This window comes from Taudactylus pleione, unplaced genomic scaffold, assembly GCF_031769625.1.
Source record: "Taudactylus pleione unplaced genomic scaffold, aTauple2 ptg000296l, whole genome shotgun sequence".
Lineage (NCBI taxonomy): Eukaryota > Metazoa > Chordata > Amphibia > Anura > Myobatrachidae > Taudactylus > Taudactylus pleione.
Genome location: NW_028284698.1, coordinates 20,835,482 through 20,856,706, shown reverse-complemented (window position 1 = coordinate 20,856,706; position 21,225 = coordinate 20,835,482). Strand labels below are relative to the sequence as shown.

Genomic DNA, 21,225 nt, shown 5'->3' with positions numbered 1-21,225 from the left:
ATTTCAGTAGAAGTGCTCTTATTTATGTACAGAATTAACATTTGTTTTATATTGGCTAAGAAAGTTATTTTTTTAATAGAGCAGCTTTGTATTAGTGCTGAACATTTATATTCTTTTTGTGTTGTATCATTATATCTAATGATTTGCTGTTCTTTTTGTCCTTAGGCAGCTTATTTAAGTTAATATCTATTGTGTTTTCTATTTTTAATTATTTTGTTTAGGTTTTTATTCCCATGACCATTATCTCAACTGCCTTTTACTTGCCAAGCAAATATCCTTCATGTCTCTAATATCCACCAAGTTTTATAACTCCTTTTGCCTCTTTGCCACCTTCAACACAATTTTATAACAGCTTGCACCTCTCCCCTTCTTCAATCACAGCTCTTGATTTTGCAACTTACTTCAAAGACAAAATTAACATATTTATATATTTAAGCATGCCAAATCAAGCACATCCCACCCACCATCTCATACTCTCTTCAACCCACCCTCCATTCTTTCCAGTAATTAAATATAAAGTCTGAGGACTCATCTGAGCATCTCATCTGTCTCATCGACTCTATTCTTTCTCAACATCTCTGTTACTCTCCCCCACTGCATGCACAGCGTTAATTTACTCCTTCAACCTGTCTCTCTTCCATCATCCTTCAAATAAGTACCGTCTCACCAATACTAATTACACAAGTTATTGACTCAATCTCTGCCCTTTTTATTTCCTCCTCTGCTTCCACATTACTGACATGATTTGAGTCCAACTGCCTAACTTACTTTCCCTCCTCTATTTTAATGTTTAACTTTCCAGTTGGACATTCACCCCCAACATTCCACTGAGACTGTTCTCACAAAAGTGATACATGATCTACTTATAGAAAAGTCTAAGGGTCAATTCTCCATAATCTTCCTACTGGATTTCTCTATTGCTATTGACAGCATAATCTTACTCAAGATGCTACTGCACCTCCTTTTTACTGTCATTGCCCTCTCCATATATTCCACTTCAATCAATCTTAATTGTTGATGCAAAACAACTTATTTTACTCTTTAACTGCCCCACACCCGCGACACATATTTTCAAATCACTACACTGGTTCTTTAAGTCCACCAGTAGCAAATTCAAGTTACTCATTTGTATACTCAAAGGTTTTAAAAACACCACACCTTCATATATCTTAAATCTGGTTTCTAAATACTCTCCCTCTTGCTCTCTACATCTGTATTGAGCCTCGGCTCATTTCTGGCAACACCTCGCATTCCTGCCTACAAGACTTATATTGTGCTGCTACCCACTTATTGAAATTCCAACCACATCTGATCACATTCTATTAGAGAATTAGAGCTACCCTATTCCACTTGTACAATCGGACTCATACTAATGCACCCTCACAACTGTCCCAATCTTCAACAAGCAACACCCACTTCTGTTATTAAAATGTGTCCTCTTCCAAGTAGAATGTAAGCTGTTTTATAAAGAAGGCCTTCCATTTGAGTCCTGGTTTTAGTGATATCCTTGTTTGTGCACAGATGGTTAAATCAAAATAACTGAGGTACTAATTAAGTCACTTGTGCTCAAGTATGGCTATCCTTAAAACCTGGACTGTTAGTGTGCCATGAGGACTGTGGTTGGAAACCCCTGATCTAGACAATCATTGGACATTATAGTAGTAAGTAGATTGCATAAGAAGAACCGAAACATATTGAAATTAGACCCTCTCCTTGAATAAGCATTAATAGGGAATACCACATTTAAATATACACATGTTTAAAGCCAAGATCATACTTTCTTTCCCTGGAGATTATTATCATTAACAGGTATGTTATATTTGGCACTTTACTGAAATTGATAATGGTGAACTATGTACTGTACATTAAACTGTATATCAAATGAGTGTCTGTGTGTGTGTCTAAATCTAAATCTCTCTGCACATATTAAATCTGCTCCCCCTGCAGTGCAGCATGGTTTCAGCAAGATGATCAGTTGAGAGAGATATCTCTCTTTGTTCCCAACTCTTAATCAGGCCCTAAGTGTCTGTCCCTGTGCTTTATTTATTGTCATGCCAAAGCAGACTTTCACCAGGAATTGGACTTGTTTGAAATAAAAAAAAACACATTTTCACAATTTAAATAGGAGCGGTAATAAAAGGGAAAAACTGAAATTTTATATCAGTACACAGGGCTTACAACAATTTTCTGGAGAAACCGGAAAATACATATCAATCTCTAAATGGTCTATAATGAAGTCCATGGTAGTGATATATCTTTTATGGTTTAGGCAGCGTAAGCCAAGAAATTTCTCTGATGTCAGGTTTTGCATAGACTTGCTTCACTAAAATCATCACTGCTCAGATCCCTTATATCATACATTAATGTTTCATATATCTATATTTATACATTTTTGATGTTGTTTGAGAATTATTGTAATTGATTTTATTAAATTGTTGTTGTTTTTTTTATTCCAACTGTCCATTTAAATTTTTGGCAATAGCCCCTATTTCTAGAATCAGCGCTGGTATTTTAAATATTTTTGTTGTGTTTCATATACCTCAACCTACTATGACAAATACTCTATAGAATAGTGAAAATTGCATCAAAATCTATCCAGTGGTTCTTGAAATTAGCCCAAATAAACAGACAGACACCTAACAGGGACCAGTATTTGCATTGCTTTGCTTCAATAAAATTGTCACTGCTTGGCTCCCTTTTGTCATACATTAAGGTTTCATATATCTAAACCTTCCTTGACAAGTGTTCTATAGAATAATTAAAATTGCATCAAAATCCATCCAATGGTTCTTGACATTATCCCAAACAGAGATGCCTACCAGTGAATTTATTTTATACTATGTATAGAAAATATTAGCTGGGGTTTAAATTTATATTGACCTTGTACTACTGATCAGTTTATGGTATCTAATATCCTGTTATACGAGTCTCCCTCCGAAATGCATTACGGTGGGACACTAAAATTCTTTTACCAGTGCATGCTCATTTTATCTTTCAATTTTTAAGTGTAATACTGTATGTATTCTTGCTTTAAAAAGTTTTTAAATATACTTAATCTATTGAAAGCTTTATTACTGTTTCAGCGCTCTGCTTCCTGTAAATACTGTGATGACAGTAGCAACTACTGTACATTTACCTTAACTGCATTGCCCCTCCTCTTAAATGGAGTAAGTATCATATAGGGTCTGGCATACATAATGAGTTCTGAAATGCATAGAGAATACTGTGCCCATGTAAATTTTAAATAGTGCTTTTTTATCTGATGGTACTGAATGGTAGAAAGTACCAGCAATGGCAGGGTATACTTCTACCATCATTGCTGGTTTATATATTTTAACATTCCTGCCTATAAAATGATTATCTCCAGACTCCTCTGTTCCAGCTTCTTTATAGTATATATGTGCAGTTTGGTTTTCCTGAAAACTGAACCCATCAGAACTTTGGGGTTCTAAGTTGAATTGAGTCCTGTCTCAGATCACTTTTGGGGTCCTGAGTAGAACCAAGTCCCAGCGTGGGTCTGCAGTAAGTTCACAAATCTTGGTTTTGGATTGCATGTAAACAAGTCCAGATTACATGATTTTTGCTGTTTTTATTCATTTTAAAGGAATCCAAAATAAATACCAAATCTGAACCAAAACACTTGAGGGTGGTTTTGCACAAAACCAAAATCATAACATTTGAGGGTCATTTTGCCAAAACCTAAACTCAATATATGCGCACATCTCTACTTTATAGACCAGTGAGACACTTACAGTACCTGGCCATAGGAACATACCTGACATGCCAGCAGTGAGTTTAGGTGAGTATTGGTACTTTTTCATTGTATAAATATCTTTTATAATATTTTTTTCCTAACTGTTTGTAAAATATAAAATAACATGACAAGTGGTTATGGCATTGTCGTACTGTATGCAGTCCTGTAGATTATGTGCAGGACAACTTTTCTTGTATTTACAAAAGATTTGTTTTAAAAAATGTCCTCATACTGCTAAATCTCATCTTTTCACCGTATGGAGAGTGCTGAGATACATTACAACTTGAAACTCATAATCAAAATAGATCATAATCAAAATAGATAGAATTGTCTATTATTGCTGATAAATGAAGCAAGCAAATTATTTATTTTTATTGTGGCTGTATTACTTACGTTGTTCTTGCTATTATTGGGAAAAAAAGGGTTACCAGAAGAAAAGTTTGTGAAACTAAACCATAAAAAAATGTTGTGCAGTTAAGGGTGAATTTTATTGTCTTGCATTTTCTTGAATATCAAAAGAGCTAGAGTCTATAAGAAAATATTATTTAGAACGGTCTCACAGCTTGTTGAAATATTTAAAATATATAAAAATCCATTCCACATCCTATTTCACAAACTTTTACCAATAAATAAAATACCCTTTTAGCAGTAATATGTAATGCAGTAAATATACCACAACATACAACAGTGGACGATCTAGAAATAAATGATTGGGGAGCGGATTGGTGTGTTGTCAAGTGTGTGATAGGATTGGGCCATACCTCCCCTGGTATTATAGGGTCAAACCATAGTCTATGTGCTATTGCAAAGTGGCGCATGACTGGAGGGTTTTCAAAATGGAATATTATGTGTGTGGACCTATTAGGCCACAGCAAACAGTAGTTGTGAAAGAATATAGAATGTCACCTGTGAGGGCAATAGAGTCTCCAAAATTACAAGGTGTTATCTGTATTCAATTGAAATAGACCACCCATATAGCACCTTATGCTTAGACACCAACCTTAAAGGAAGCATAGACATGGTTGGTGTAAGGTTACCTTGCATCCTAGGCTGAGCCCCTCCTCCCCCCCGAGATCTGCTTCTCAGAATTTTTGTAAATTGAAAATAACTCTTACCTACTCCTGACAGCGTGGCTGGAAATGCTTCAGTCAAGATGCACTGATATTTTATACAGCAAACTGCTGGGCTCTACTGTTGTCCCAAGGAAAATGCAGCATTTTTGGTGGGGGAAATCCAAATACTAGAATTTTAAAAAGAAAAGCAAAATAATCTTTATTCAAAAGCTCTGGAAAAGCCTTTCTACCTATACAATACATAAAGTGGGTGTGAAGGAATGAGGTTCTCTAAACCACTAAGCTTGGCTCCAGGTATGAATTCAATGAGATATTATACAATGGGTACAAGATGATTGCATAGGCATCAGCTGTCAGACAGGCACAATAAGAAATCACCAGGTGGGCATTCAGTATGAAAGATGGCAGAGTAAAGTTTCACACACCAAGAAGATGGCTTAATTCTTCTGACCCAAGATGCACAATCCTACAGATATCCCAATCAGAGCATAATCCCTTATATCAGGACACCTCTCACCCTTGCACACTGCCTTTTAAACCATCTCCTGTCACCCCTTCCTGTTGAAACTGTCTACCCACTGTCAAAGGAGGTACTTTGATTGACTAATAAAAACTATCTCCAAATGTGCTGATAAGCATCCTAGAAGTTTAAAATATATATATATATATATATATATATATATATATATATATATAACTAATAAATACAATTGAACGGTATTTGGAATGCTGCTTGTGAATGAAAGAAGGATAAGTTATCCCCTGTGTATCCACTGAGCTATTTCTGGTGAGTTTAATGAGAGGACAATAGAAACTGCTGCCATGGGATAATAGAGTGATGATGTGGTTTGCATCCACAGTACTTATCCCCACCTGTGCTGCAATATATCCCCTGAAGTGCTTTTTGGAGAGAATGTGTACATTGTTCCCCAGCACTTCCGGCTGAGTGGTAAGGTCCAAGACTGACATGAAATATGTGTCACTCATCTGGTATATTTAAATAGTATACCAGCAGGGAAAACACATATATACAATATGTATTGCAATTGTGTGATAATCGAGGAGCAGTGAGGGAATAGGTTTCAAGTATCAGACTAAATAACATTTCTTGTAAGTGTCCAGGACCTCTTGAACCAATCACTTCTGAGAGAGATACACCACAGAGTGCTCATGACCATCATACCTGACCTGGCTGAACATTGCCCCTAGTCCCCAACCTGATGCATTAGTTTGCACAACGAACTATCTATGGAAGTCTGGGGCCATCAGTACAGGGTGACTGGACAGCATTTGTTTAAGACAGTTAAAAGCTCTGTCCAAAGGATCTGTCAGGTTAGTCAATGGTGCTGTATTAAAACACTGTTTTATGAAAGTACCAAGCTGTCCCTAGGAAGACTCACACTTGCTGCTGGTTAGTGGGATTAGGCCACTTATCTATGGGTGAATTTTGGCTGGTTTGGATCGTATGCTACCTCACTCAACCTAGTGCCCCTAGTGCCATCTCCATCTGACATTTTTCTTGTTTTATCTTCAACAGGGTAGAAAAGGCAGAACACTCTTGTGCCACCTTGGTGAGGGGTATTTGCCAGTGTCCCTTACTGAGATCCAAGGAAGATGCAAAGTAGAACATTCCCTGTCTGTCCAATAGCTTATCTACACATGGCCTGGGTAGGTATCTGTTATGGTTACCTTGTTTAAGAATTTGTAGTCCACAAAGAGACTGGTACTAACATCTTTCTTAGGCACAAACACCTCTCCCGTGGCTAATGGACTGTTGAATGATACAATGACTACTAATTCAAGCATTTCCTTTTTATTTAATATGCTGAGGAACTCTTGGTTGAATCTGTAGGAGGACTGTTTTATAGGTCAAGCATCCCTTGTGTTAACCTGATTTGCCACCACATTGGTGCTACCTGGTCTGCTGGTAATGGAGGCATGCTGTATCTCCAACTACCTTTTATCTGTTGCACTTGCCTGTTAGATAGATGTCTGCCAATGGGCACTGCTTCTATCCCTATATCTTCTTGCTTAAGGATAATATGTCTGGTATGTGATTGGTCTCAGGGTCAACTATCTCCCTACTAACATGTGCCTTAAGTTGAATGAGACACTCCCATAGATGTCAAGAGCTACAGCATAGTCCACATTGCCATGTCACTCTAACATTGTGAATAGTCTAGCCCAGGCCACCTAGTTTGTTTTTTCTGCGTTGGTATCAGTATCTTCACCATTTGCCCCATAGCTGTTCATGAGAATGTCAGTCCTAATACTGGCACAGCTGGGTTTGGGCACTCTATAGAAGCTCTCGAGTGACCTGCAGGATTTGCAATAGCCCCTTTCATAACTGTGCAACATACTACAGTATAGAAACAACCCAAAACAAAACACCTCTTCTTAGCTCTCCCGGACTAGTCTAGCAGCCCATGTACTCTTCGGCCATATAGTAGTTCAAAGGTGGAGATTCCATTGGAGTCCTGTGGTACTTCACTGTATGCAAAAAGTAGTTGCTGCAAAGACCTCTCCCACTATCCCTTCTCTGACTCTACAGTATGTCTTCAGCAGCTGCTTATGGGTCCCATCAAACTGCTCACATAGTCCATTGGTCTGGGGCATGCAACAGGGTAATACGTAGGGGATGTACCCCAAATTCGTTTCACATAGTTTGAAGTAGATTCCCTTTTAACTGCATGGCTTAATTGCTAATGACCTCCTGTGTAAAACCTACATGACTAAATATATCCTTGAAGGCATGGGCAATTATTATTATTATTAATACATTTTATTTATAGGGCACCACAAGTGGTCTTCAGCACCATACATACAGTAAAGTGTACACAGAACATTACATTACAATACAGTAACCAAAATATAAACAGATCACAAGTAACAATTAGCAACACAATTATCCATACACAGTACAGCTCTGAAGGTGAAGGCTGTCATAAAAGTGCTAGAGAAGAAGGCTGTGAGACATTGGTGGAGGTGGACCCTGCTCCTGGGAGCTTACAATCTAGGCAATGTATTCAGCATCTATTGATGTCAACATCACAGCACTGTGGTATCATATTGTATAGTCCACTATAGTTAATATACAGTATACAACTGCACAATTCTACTGGACTTGCTCAGGGGCCCTATAAGGTCAATGTTAACATGGCAATGGCTGTATTAGTGCTCAGCATGGAGGACCCCCAAGACATTGGCCTACTGTACATCACAAGAGTTGTAGTACTGCTTATTGTCTTGGTTGATTCCATACCAGAAGAAATTGTTCAATAGCCCAGCACAGGTTTTGCAAACCCCTTAGTGCCTTGTTAAGGAAGTGTCATGTGCTGTGGCTAAGAGCTGTACTGTAAATGATAGTGCTGCAGCACAACTAGCTGCCTCCTGTACAGCCCTGGTTCTATGGGGTCTGACATGTTTGGCACCCGGAATAATCTACCATCTTCCCATTTAAACCAATTCACAGTGTAGTGGCTATCATTTACGTGAGCTGCATTATGCATGCCCTCAAAAGAGGGAACTGTCCATTTGGCTTTTGTAAATTCTGCTCTACCTATCTTTCACATGTGAGCGCTGTTAATTCTACTATTACTCTATCTCCCCCATGTCATGATTAGTGTCAACTATGTCATAAACATTGAAAAAAGGAAAGGGGGGTTGGGCTGCACATCCTAATTTAAACACAATATGAGGTGCTACCTTGCTAAGATCTGTAGTTCTACAGCAGAAATAGAAGGAGGGAAAATCAGATGCACACTCTAAGCACTAAGAACACTTAATATCACAAAATATATAATAAACTGTCAATAAACATGGTTTTAAACTGAGGTTCTTAGTACATATTTGGCCAAAGATGTTTGCTGACCTACCGCATCAAGGTGAACCTCATCAGGTGGGTCCCTAATATCCCTAATACTGATGCATTGTATAAATTTATCTAGGACATACCTGTAATAGCGCCAATAACATGTGTGTACTGCAATGCACAGGATGCATACTAATTAAAATCACCTGGGGCAAGTAGGAAGAGTGCTAGCACCAACAAGTGTACCTTAAATACACGCATACACAGAAAAAAGGAAAGGGGGGTTGGGCTGCACATCCTAATTTAAACATAATATGAGGTGCTGCCTTGCTGAGATCTTTAGTTCTACAGCGGAAATAGAAGGAGGGAAATGCAGATGCACACTCTTTGGTAATCTGTCCTTCTGCTAAGGTGCTTCAAGACCTTGTGGATTCTTAGCAGTTGGGACCTGGGGAACATAACAGGTTGGAAAAACAGAAATTGTTGCTCTGAGGTCTGTCAGACCTTGTAGCACTTGGCAAGTTAAGGTGACTGTTTGCAGGTGCCTTCACATGTTTGCAGGGAGTAATTTTACCACAGCAGCCACAATATCTCTCTGGTTTACTACCTCCTCCTTCTCTGGTGCATCGAGAAGGTAGTAACCCCCTCCTTCATCTTTTGCTCCTCTTGTTATACTTCTACTCAAGGTAGCAGTGAGCGATTGCCAGGTAACCACACTCTCTACCACTTGGGGTCTGTTAGGACAATTAAATATTCTGCCATAGGACAATAGACATAATTTGCCATGGGACAATAATGTAGATATGGTTTGCATTTTCTTGCCCACACTCATTCTGCAAATTAACCCCTAAAGTGCTTTTCAGATAGAATGTGTACATTTTTCCCCAGGCACTTCCAGCTGAGTGACAAGGATCAAACTCACATGAAATACGTAAAATAAGAATTGAGCGCTATGATAAAATAATAAAAACATAATCACATAAATTGATGTTTATAGTCTTTTAGACTACTTGAGGAGTGATGTGAAGCAGCAAAGTCCTGCTGGTAATCTGCACCTATCAACAGTCTGTGGTGCCAGTCCCTTATCTAACTGTCCCTACCTTACTATCGGTGATGGAATCCTTCTCCCTCTGGGAACTTATCTTTCCCGTGAAGCTCCGACAGCGTGTGACAGCTGCGGCACTGGATGGGACCTTCAATCACTAAAGTAAGCCGCTGGATTTCTGCTTCCTCTGGGGGATTCCTCTTCTCAGCCCGGCTCCCACAGCATGTGTGAAGCCGCGGCGCTGGGTGGTGACGTCAGACACCGGGCAGCTCACTCGGACTTGGCGGTGGATTTTTGCTGCTGTCCTCTTTCAATTTCAGACCTGTTGGTTCTTTCTCAAGGATGGGATTGATCAATTCACTTTCTTTATTTATAGTTAAACTTTATTGAAAACAGTTTAAAAAAACGGATATTCTATGCCGGAAGTGGATGGTCATTTTGGCGTCAAGCACATGTTCCCAAATACTCCATTTTATTCTTAAGTGATTGTTATGCCTATTAAATGTATGTGTACCTATAAAATATAAAATGTGTAATAAAATGATATGTAAAATTATTCTAAAAAAGCTTTCAATTCTATATCTATATTGAGACCATGTGGTTCTATTGTTTGAAATAAAAAGATCCATTTCATTTCATTCCTTTTGAGTAAATTCACCAAATCTTCTCCTCTCCAATTTGGATTAATTTTTTGAATTCCAAAGAATGTAAGGCCTTTTGGATTTTGGTTATGATGACTCAAAAACTGGGCTGAGAGACTATGCATAGTAAGACCTCTATTTATGTTGTATATATGTTCCGATACTCTTATTTTTACCTTCCTTTTTGTTTGCCCCACATATTGGATTCTGCAGGGGCATTCTAACAAATATATTGCCCCTTCAGTCTCACAGGATATAAACTCTCTTATTTGATGACTTTTTCCAGTTTTCCTTAAAGAAAATTCTTGACTTTTAGAAGTATTAGCTATTTGATTTCTACAGCCCATACATTTTTTACAAAAATGAAAGCCTTTCGATGCTTTACTCACATCTTATTCAACACTTTGTATTGGAAGGAATCTTTTCATCAGTTGTTGTTTTAGATTTTTCACCTTTTTGTAAATTATACATGTTTTGAAGGTAAAACTTTACTTGCTTCTTCATCCAATAATAATATATTCCAATATTTTGCCAAAATGTCTTCTATTTTTTATAATTTCCATTAAATTGTGTGATAAATGCAACTGCTCTAGGATCTTCCTCTCCTTTTTGTTTTATATTGAATAAGTTATATTCTTTCTAACTGGGAAACCCGATCAATTTAATTCTGCAATAGCTCTTCTTTATAAATTTTGATTTCATCTACTTTGCTTGATTAAGAAAGGTTGTTTCCTCAGTACAATTTCTTTTAATTTGGCTGAGCTGACCTCCCGGATATTCTTTATCCATTTCTTCTGGTGATTACTATGAGCTGGCAGAATATTATTCCTGCTTACATCTTTTATATGATTCTGTGTATGTATCTGGTTATTCTTTATGAAGATTTCCAGATCCAAAAAAGTCACCATTTCTTTACTTTGATTTGAAGTAAATTCCAGATTTAATTTGTTGTCGTTCATATATGCCAGAAAATGTTGTAATTCCTCATCTGTACCATTCCATATGAAAAAAAGTTCATCTATGTATCTTTGCCATATGGTAATATTTTGTAGAAATGGTTTTTCTTTCCAAATAAAGTTATCTTCCCACCATGCCACGAACAAATTGGCATAGTAGGGGGCAGCTTTTTTATAATAATTTTATAAATCATTTTATTACACATTTTATATTTTATAAGCATTTTTATAATAATTTTATATATCATTTTTTTACACATTTTATATTTTATATGTACACATACATTTAAAGGCATAACAATCACTTAAAAATAAAATGGAGTATTTGGGAACATTTGCTTGGCAACAAAATGCCCATCCACTTCCGGCATAGAATATCCAGTTTTCTAAACCATTTTCAATAAAGTTTAACTATAAATAAAGACAGTGCATTGATCAATACCATCCTTGGGAAAGGACCAACAGGTCTGAAATGAGTAGGTGATTGAAAGAGGACAGCAGCAAAAATCCACCGCCAAGTCCGAGTGAGCCGCCCGGCGTCTGACGTCACTAACCAGCGCCGCGGCGTCACACATGCTGTGGGAGCCAGGCTGAGAAGAGGAATCCCCCAGAGGAAGCAGAAATCCAGCGGCTTACTTCAGCGATTGAAGGTCCCATCCAGCACCGCAGCTGTCGCATGCTGTCGGAGCTTCATGGGAAAAAAGTCCCCAGAGAGAGAAGGAATCCATCACCGATAGTAAGGTAGGGACAGTTCGATAAGGGGCTGGCACCACAGACTGTTGATAGGTGCAGATTACCAGCAGGACTTTGCTGCTTCACATCACTCCTCAATTAGTCTAAAAGACTATAAACATCAATTTATGTGATTGTTATGTTTTTATTATTTTATCATAGCGCTCAATTCTTATTTTACTAGTGGCAATTTTATTTCTATTGAGCTGCTGATATACCAAGCACAAAGCACATCTCCCCAATTCTTTAACATGAAATATGTGCCACTGGACTGGTAAAATGTAAACAATATCACAAAAACAGAGAACACACATAAAATATATTTAGCAATTATATGATAATCATAGTGTGTTGAAGTACTGGATGATGTAATCTTTATTTTTAGTGTCCATGACTCAGCTTTCCTCATAGGAGGCATTAATGTGTCAGAATTTTGAAACAGAGTAGTGAATTGCACCAAAATAAGCTGATTCTGAGATGGGAACAAAGGAAAAAAACAACTTTATACAGCGGGCCTGATTCAGACCACGACGCTATTTGAGTCCAGATGCTGGCTAAAAGAGGCTGGCTATTTAAATCATGTGCTCGCACTACATCATGTAAAGCCACCCACTAAGTAACAGCGAGCGGCCGCACTATGCGCTTGCACCTGTATAAAGACACCCCTTTGCCACTCGCAACACACGTCATCTCCGGCAGTTGTAGGATTAATCGGGAACATTGAGAGCCATCAGAGCTGCTTCCAGTGCTTGTGGTAGCCTTTTCCCACCACAACATTGCGAGCAGTTCTGGCTAAAATACAACCCAGTCACGTGATTAATGACGCTACTGTGCTAATTATGCACACCCATTAAACGCCATTCTGATGGTCAGGCATGCCTGAGTTCGCATATCCACACCCCATTTTAAAGCACCTTCCCCTGTTACCACCCACAAATGGCACTGTCACTCAAAATAGCAGCCCGACTGTGGGCTACAGGCGAGCACTTTCCCATCACAATGACTGGTTTGCGCACGCGCATTGCGACTCATATGATTGCGAAAAATTGCTCAATGTGAGCGAGCGCAGCATAGCGTCCGGGTCTAAATCATGCCCAGTGTCTGTAGCAAACTATGTTGCAATGCAAGGAGTGAAAAATACTTATTTTTTTTGCTAGCAATACCTGTACTTTCTGCTGTTTCATGAAGCCAATAAATGCTGGGCAGCTTTACTTTTACACTGCAATTTAGATTTGAGTTTGGGGTGTCCTTTCCAAATCTAAATCTTTCTTGACATTTTACATCTGTCCTACCTGCAGTGCAGCATGGTTTTATCCAGTTCCAAAGATACTTGCTTTTTTTGCTTTGCTCCCAACTCAGAATTAGCTGTAAAGTGTCTAGTCTAAATAATACAACTTTCAGACTGAAAATGGCAAAAAAAACAGCTTTTACCCAGCATTTTGTGTGCGAGTTCGTTTGCCATTTTCTGTCTGATACGCCTTTCACACAGGAAAATTAAAATCCCGGTAATTCACTTTTACCCGGTAATTTACTAAAAAGCCCGGGTTTTTTCCCAGTTTGTAGGGGTCAACCCGGGAAATAATTCTACAAAAAACCAGGGTCGGAGACTCGGGAATTTATTCCCAGGATGACCCTTTCACACAGGGAAAAATCCCGGCTTGTTTAGCAAATTATCGGGTAAAAGTGAATTACCCGGGATTTCAAAGAACAGTTAATGAAGCCCAGACCTTACTCAGGAATTGCTTACTTCAGCGCATGCTATGACACCTCAGGTATCACAGTGGCTTATTTATGCATGCCCAAGCAAATGTGTTGAATATTACTGGCATGCCTGCATTCATCCGACCACCACCCTGTCACCACCCACAAACGGCACTTAATGTCAATCACTCTGCGATAGGTCTGTGTAGCCTCTGTGATCACAGTCCCAATTGCAGTGTCTGGCTCAGGTATACGCACAGCGATGTGTACGCATATGCAGTGCAAATTAATCGGCCATTTGCATGCGTATAAGCAACTGCGTTCCTTGCTGAATAAGACCCTTTGACCTGATAAAAACAAACACTCATTTAACACTTTTCATTGCACTGTATAAATAGACAACATATACTATCAGCTCTAAAATAATGTGATTTAATTTTTTAAAAGTTCCATTTCATAGTTATTTACAGCTTTTTTTTCTCTGGTATTAATCTACTTCTTCCATCGACATAATTTTGATGATTGCAAGGTATTTAGTATATGTATTGTTTAAAGCAGTATAAAAACATATCCCTTGTTTAAAAAAATAACAACTAACTACTGTGTTGTTTAGAATACAATAAGTAATTTAGTATTGAATTATCAGCTATATTTTGTGCTTTGTGTCAATATCTGTATACAGGCATATTTGTATTTTGAATACATTTCCTTGACAAAATAGGGACGGTAGAGCATTTTAAGACCCATTATCTTTTTCTTTCAAAGCTTGATTGTACCATAGCATCATTCACACTGCAAGTAGTTTATCTTTCAGAAAGGAATTACATCATAAAGCATGAAATATTAACTTTTAGAAGCAGCATGATTGTTAATATTGTCTTTGCATATTATGGGACAGATTCACATTCTGTTATGGATTTGGCTATTTTCTACACTGTCCATGGTTTGCAGCCAAGCTAGTTTGAACAACTATGTTGCATTCATAGTTGTATGCTTCTAAACTGCTTTTCCACTTATGGCTGAGTGGGAGTAATTGGACAGCAACTGGATGTTTTCAAATAGGATATGTGTTCAGAGGTCATTTTGTGGGTGTGTAGATGGAATTGTGGGGTGTTCAAAGGTACATGTACCCAGAGAGCCATCTGCTTTCAGACAAATCTATTGCACCAAGTATAAGGCTGGTGCAAATTCATGCTGAAAGTAATAATGGCTACTTTCATAATTTGATGGATAGGGAAAGTGCAGATGCAGCCACCTATGAGTACAGGCAAAAATCTGTACTTATTTACTTGCGTGTGACTCTGAATCAGAGCCTATACCTTTAAGGCTAGGTATTTAGGGCCAAATTTAGAGGTGGACACTATTGCAGTAGTCACAGCCACTACTGCGGATTTATGCTAATTCTGCAGCCGATGAGCTGTTTACTGAGAGAACCTCCAGCACTGGCTACAATCTAATGTGGTGCACAAATAGTCACACCATCGAGCGGACATCGACTACACCAACGGACATTAGAACAACTTTTATGATGCAGTCCCTGATACTGGAATGCCCCCGACATGCCTGCCGACCTGCCCTCCAATGAAAGCCAGCCCCAGTCATCGCCCAGGAATGCCTATTGGAACTGCATGGATCTCCTTGCAATTCCAATCTGTGTTCCCACTGGTAACCTTGTGTGGTACATTTTGGATGCATTCACATATTTAAAACATTGGACACTAGCTCCAATAAGTTATTCCTTCTCCAAAGTGGCATTTGTTTAATGTAAGCTGTATTTTATAATTTTATGATGGCACAAATTTTATATCTTAAAAAATAAATATCAGTTAAGATTTTACTAATTCTTGGCATATGGCATCTTTTGGTGTGTGGGTGTATTTACAGATTAACAGACTCCCAATCTTCTAACAATTTACTGTGATACAGAAAAGAATGCAAAGATCAAATTGTGGATCTTCTTTCCCATATTGGATGTTCAGTGGAGTTTTAATGGACTTTTACACAGAGCAACATTACTTTCATCTTATGTCATATTTACCTATTACACTGGGGAACAGTCAGTCTATTGCTAGGGATTAAAGACTCAACTTCAATTAATTTTGTGCTCTTGATCATGAATATGCCAAGCTTATTTTTCAATTGGCTCTAGTTTTTGAGATATGCATACAGTATATCTTTAATATTTATGAAAAATGCAATTAAACAATGTTAAAAATGGTTAAAATTTTTTATTCTGATTAAATTTGATTTGTAAAATTTTATAAAAAGACACAGGATAATTACATGCATAAGTGTTAGGAAGCTGTGAGAACCATTTTTTTGTAAGATTTTTTTTTGTATTCTTGTTGCGAGCAATCCCTCTGCAGACCCCAACAGTAATCACCCATCATGTGACGATCCTACCTTCCTTGATATCTTTCTTCAATGACCTGAATATCCTGGTGGAACTGTTCACCCTGTTGTTCGCTTAAATCTCCTAGATTGGATGAGAAGTGATCTAAATGGCTGTACAAAAAATGTACTTTAATATTCATGTTGGCACCTATTTTCTTTAAACATTTTAGCATGTTGTGGACTAATTCATGATAGTTGTCTGCCTTATGATTGCCTAAAAATTTTTTAATGACAGACACATAACTCAGCCATGCTTCAGATTTGGTTTCAGTCATAGATGTGGTAAAATTTGGATCCTACATCAGTTTCCATATATGTGGGCCATCAAAACTTCCTACCTTTAATTTTTCAATACTAGGAGATGGAAATGTTCGACAAATATACGTTAAACAATCGCCTGACTTGTCCAATGCTTTTACAAAATTTAATAAAACCCAGTTTGATATGGAGAGGCGGCAGTATGATTTTTTTTCCTCTCAATTTAGGGCTTATGAATGATGTTGGCTTCTCCTTAAGTTATAACTTCCCTTGGAGGCCATACAGTTTGCTGCCAGTGCTTTTGTTTTGTATGACTATCCCATAAGCATATGTGACAAGGATACTTAGTATATCCACTTTGCTGCCCAAGAAGAAAGTTTACCATTTTTAAATCGACACTAGCAGATCACTGATGCTGAGAATAAGCTATTTTTTCTAAGACTAACTTGATATTTTCATATTGTTCTTTAAGTTTTGTTGAATTACCAATAGGAATCTATGCAGATTTATTCCCATTGTGCAGTAATATGCATTTTAAGCTCCTTTTTAGAACTATCCAAAAAGAGCTGCCAGTCTTCTGCTCAATATTCTGGTAAGCCCATTATCTGGAGAAGTTCTGGAATATTTTTCTCCTAGCATTAGTGAGGAGATTTGAATGTGTTATGTGTCTCAAACGTGACTACCAGCTACGTTATCAAAAATAAAACTAATCCTTGTTATTTTTGAAAGAAAGTAGTTGTTAAAAAGGCAAAACTAAGTCAATTCTGTTAAGTAAAGGAGGTCTAGACTTGTAAGGTACTTCAAATGGAGAAAATAAATACATTTTATCGTTTTTCATTAATTTGAAAACTGGAGCCAATTCAGCTATACCGAAGATCTAATGCAAAAATAGGACCTGCGAGTACTGTCAAACTGATCTTAAATCCTTTGCAAAAACAAATTTGTTCCCCAGTGTTACCAATTATACATTTAAGTGATTACTATTGTTACATATTGTCTAATTGGGTTTAGTCATTGTTACACAGTGCATTCCTAAGGACTCTGTGTACAAAAATCACTATTTTCTGGGTGTTACTAACAGGGGATCTTCCCTAAGAGGTGTAGAGGGTGGGGAGCTGACTGCCAGAAGGGGAGGCACCTTTTGCCAGGGGGAGGCCGTTTGCCAGGGGGGCACCATTTGCCGAGGGGGACCCATCTGCCTAATTCTTACCTTGTGAAGGCAGGCAGGGTACTTCTGTGTTTATGGATGATTCCATGTCTGCAAGCTGCAAGTCCTCATGCAGCATTAACCACCAGTTGCAGGACAGGTGTATCCAGGGAAGCCGGCTGCATTATGTTTATCTCCTATCCTATGCAGCAGCTGGAGTACAGCAGAGACAATGGTGAGGCTCTCTGATTGGTCCAGAATGATTTCTCCCAGAATGCCATGCACAGTGTTGTCACACCCAGTACCTGCATTCTGAGAGACTGGGGCTCCCAGTGTGAGGGAACAGCAGCCAGTCAATAAAGCACAGCCACAGTTTATAATTACAAATGATTGTGGGCAAGAGCTGGAGGGTGCCATCAGATTAGACAATACCAGCAGAGTGACTGTGGCCATGCCATCAGGCAGCAGCACCCTGGGCGATTGTTCTGCTTCACCATTCCTAGTACCTAGAAATGCAGATTACATCATCTATTGTCCAAAACTGTTCTATGTACAGGTACATGCATGCAAGCTTACATCTTATTTGACTAAAATGTAAAGATAATAAAATTTAGGGAATTTGATAATTGTGCGTTGGTACAGAATTCATATATGTGTCAATGATAGTTTCTAGTAAAACATTTAGTAAACTCTATATTTCTGCTTCTATTTTCCAAAAATGAATAAATAATTAATAGTTATAATGTGTTACCACTAGAGATTTGCGGTTAATGCTGCAACAGATCTAGTCTTTATAGGCCTGCTTAATTTTGCTTGCAGCATGATACCCATGGGGTGGTTCTTTTTCTGGAAGCTTGAAAGAACTACTGCAGGTGTTACCAGACCTCACAAGTTAAATTGATTATCTACTGAGATTATACAGCAGTTGACAGTGTGGATGTCTTTTTGATGGATTTAAATTGGATCTTATTCTGGGTGTCCCATGTGGTTCCTAGTGCTCAATTCACTTTTATAACAATGCTGATATGGATAAGATTTTGGGGCTTATTTATATAGCATGTGAAGCGCTCCCCCCTGGTTCTTGATGTGTGTGAGCAGTGCTTGTGAAAATGAGGTATCCTTGTTTATTGCAACAATTTGGGTGTGGACCAAGCCATTACCCAGCAGGGGGCTTCCTTGCTGACAGAGATGTACTTACTAGGTCATCAAGTCCTGCACTGCCTTTACATGTAATATCATCATTAAGTCCATGCACATGCTAAATGGGGAGAACTTGATTGTGGATACCTTTTAAAAATTTTATTGAGTTATATTTAGAACAGTTTAAATTACAGTAGTGTCTCATTCTGCTTTGGCCTTTTTATGTTTTGCAATTTATCAGGCCGGCATGGAAAGCTTAGCTTGCAGCTCTCATCCCTGGCATGATTAAGTTATACCAGTCCACTTGGGAATGGGAGACATTTTATGAGACCTGCCAGCATAAGTGGGTATCAACTGATGCTTTACTTAATTTGGGGGCTCTATTTGGGCAGCCACTGTAGAGCAGTGGTCTCCAGCTATTTGTTGATATTTCCCTTTTCTTTAAATTGTATGGACAGCCAGATCTTAACAAAACTTTTGTGGTAACAAAGGATCTCAAAGGTTGGATTACAAGCGGATGTCTGTCAGGTTGTGTCTTCCACTTGTGAAGGTTTATTGTTTCAATAAAATTTTCCACTTGCATTTTATGGGAGTTTACATGCTTACAAGTTGGTGGCACCATCTAAAGTCAAGTTTCTACTCTGCATTTTAACAATATGTTGGGCCCCGCATACATTTTGTTTAAACTTCAGAGACCAACCAGTTAGGTAAAAATAAATCAATCTTGCTGACACTAATTGACACTAACAACGGTTTCTGTTGTTTTCTTATCAGGTGCAACATTCCTGGCTTGATGGTTACTTTTCTAGTTCATCAGAATGACATCACCTTGAAGAAGTATCAAATTTGGTTGGTCTTTCTACATTGTGTTGTAGTCATGGGTCTCTCATCTAGTGAGTTTAATTCATTCCAACCAGTGTTATTAAATCCCCAGCCTTGGCTAGCTTCTATATTTTAGATGTATAAGCTTTAGGTCAATGGAAATCAGATGGCTATAAACACTTTAGTTGTCCTTTGACTTTTTTGTCCAAAAACCATGTGTTAGAATTTGGTTGCTCACCACTTTTGAACAGGTGGGGGTCCTTAAAGGATTTTACCTTTTTTGCCTACCACGATGGCATGATTGGCTGTTGGTACATCAGGAGGTTTTCTCATGGTTTCTACCTCCTGCAATTTTGTATCCACCCATTATTTTCCCTTTCTTCCCTGTCTGCTGTTTTGTTTACTGTATCTTTGCAGGTGAATATGGGATCCTTTAACTATTTAAGTTGTATTTCAACTCTTTTCTGTCCTGGGAGTTTAGTTCCATGATTTCTCAGACACATCTCTTTTCCCAGGGATTTGTGGAATTCTGTGGTTGTGATTCCAGGGGATGTTCTGTGGGATACACTGTGGGTGACTGCCTTAAGCTTTGGACTTTTCAGTCTGCTTGTATTGCATTTCATAGGAGGATTTCCCTTGACTTGTGACATGTAATTTTCCATGATCTTGGTCTGATGATGAGTGTTTGGACAGATTTTAAAATAGTCTGGTCTGACATAGTTCTGCATAAGTTTAGAATGGTTGCCAGGATATGGCTAGTTGACAAGGCTAGTTGGAAGGCCACCACAGCCATGTCACATTTTGTGTTAGCTACAGAGATGTCCTCTTGCATCTTTGCTGCATACTTGGAAAATCTGGCCATGCATGGGTCAAGGTGTGCATCCATGAGAGGATAGGTGCACTGCGTTCACACCTTTGAACCCATAGGATTGCATGGTGCAATCACAGTGCACACCATAGAGAGTACCGTAGCATATGCTGCTGTATATAATAGCATGGTGCTATGCATGCGCACCTTTGTAGCGTGAACAGCAAGGATGTTAGAGGACACATCTGTAAATAGGGCATCATGGTTAAGCATCCCCTTATTACATTTAGGCATTCCTAACTCTACTGACTCGATGGGTTCATCTCACTTAGGATAGTCTCTTCACTTTTCTTAGGGAAATTTTTAAAGTTTTAGATATGCATAATTTTGGTCCAGTGTAGACATGAAATGGATAAGAGAGAACCTAAACAATAGTAACCTTTGGTTAGGCTGTTCCTCAACCCCTCCTCCTTTAAAACCATTTTTCCCTTGATGCATGTTATATTTACATTGTTTTTCTCTTTTAACTCATTTCCTCCCCAAAACATGAGATGGTTGTGTTGGTATGTGCAATATAATACATTTGATAGTTACATTGACATTTGAGTGCCTTAGCTCTGGTTTCAGCTACCCTATCTATGCCACTATGCTTAATGATTCTGTTAGCAATAAATATGACTCTTTACCACCATACTTTGTTGTCAGTCTTGTTAATTTTAGAGTTATTAATTGAGTTATTAAAGATGGATAGTTTAAATGTCAGAAGCTAAAGACATTATCAGTTGTTAAGGTTTTTAATATTCATAATATTTATTTGTCACATATAGGATAAATAAATTAAAATATAATATATCATAAAATTGTAATTAAAAAAATAAACTAAAAAAATAATACTTGGACAGGTGCTGGGATTGTATGTATATCCTAAATGGCAGTGGTTTTG

At 38.1% G+C, this 21,225-nt stretch overlaps 1 long non-coding RNA gene across 1 annotated transcript in view; it reads right to left on the bottom strand.

Moving 5' to 3' along the window:
- LOC148511752 (uncharacterized) overlaps positions 1 to 21,225 on the bottom strand; it is a 91,912-nt gene that overhangs the window by 54,026 nt on the left and 16,661 nt on the right. Inside the window, exon 2 of the long non-coding RNA XR_015880240.1 lies at positions 4,870 to 4,994. This is a non-coding gene — a long non-coding RNA (uncharacterized LOC148511752). The remainder of the gene's footprint in view (positions 1 to 4,869; positions 4,995 to 21,225) is intronic.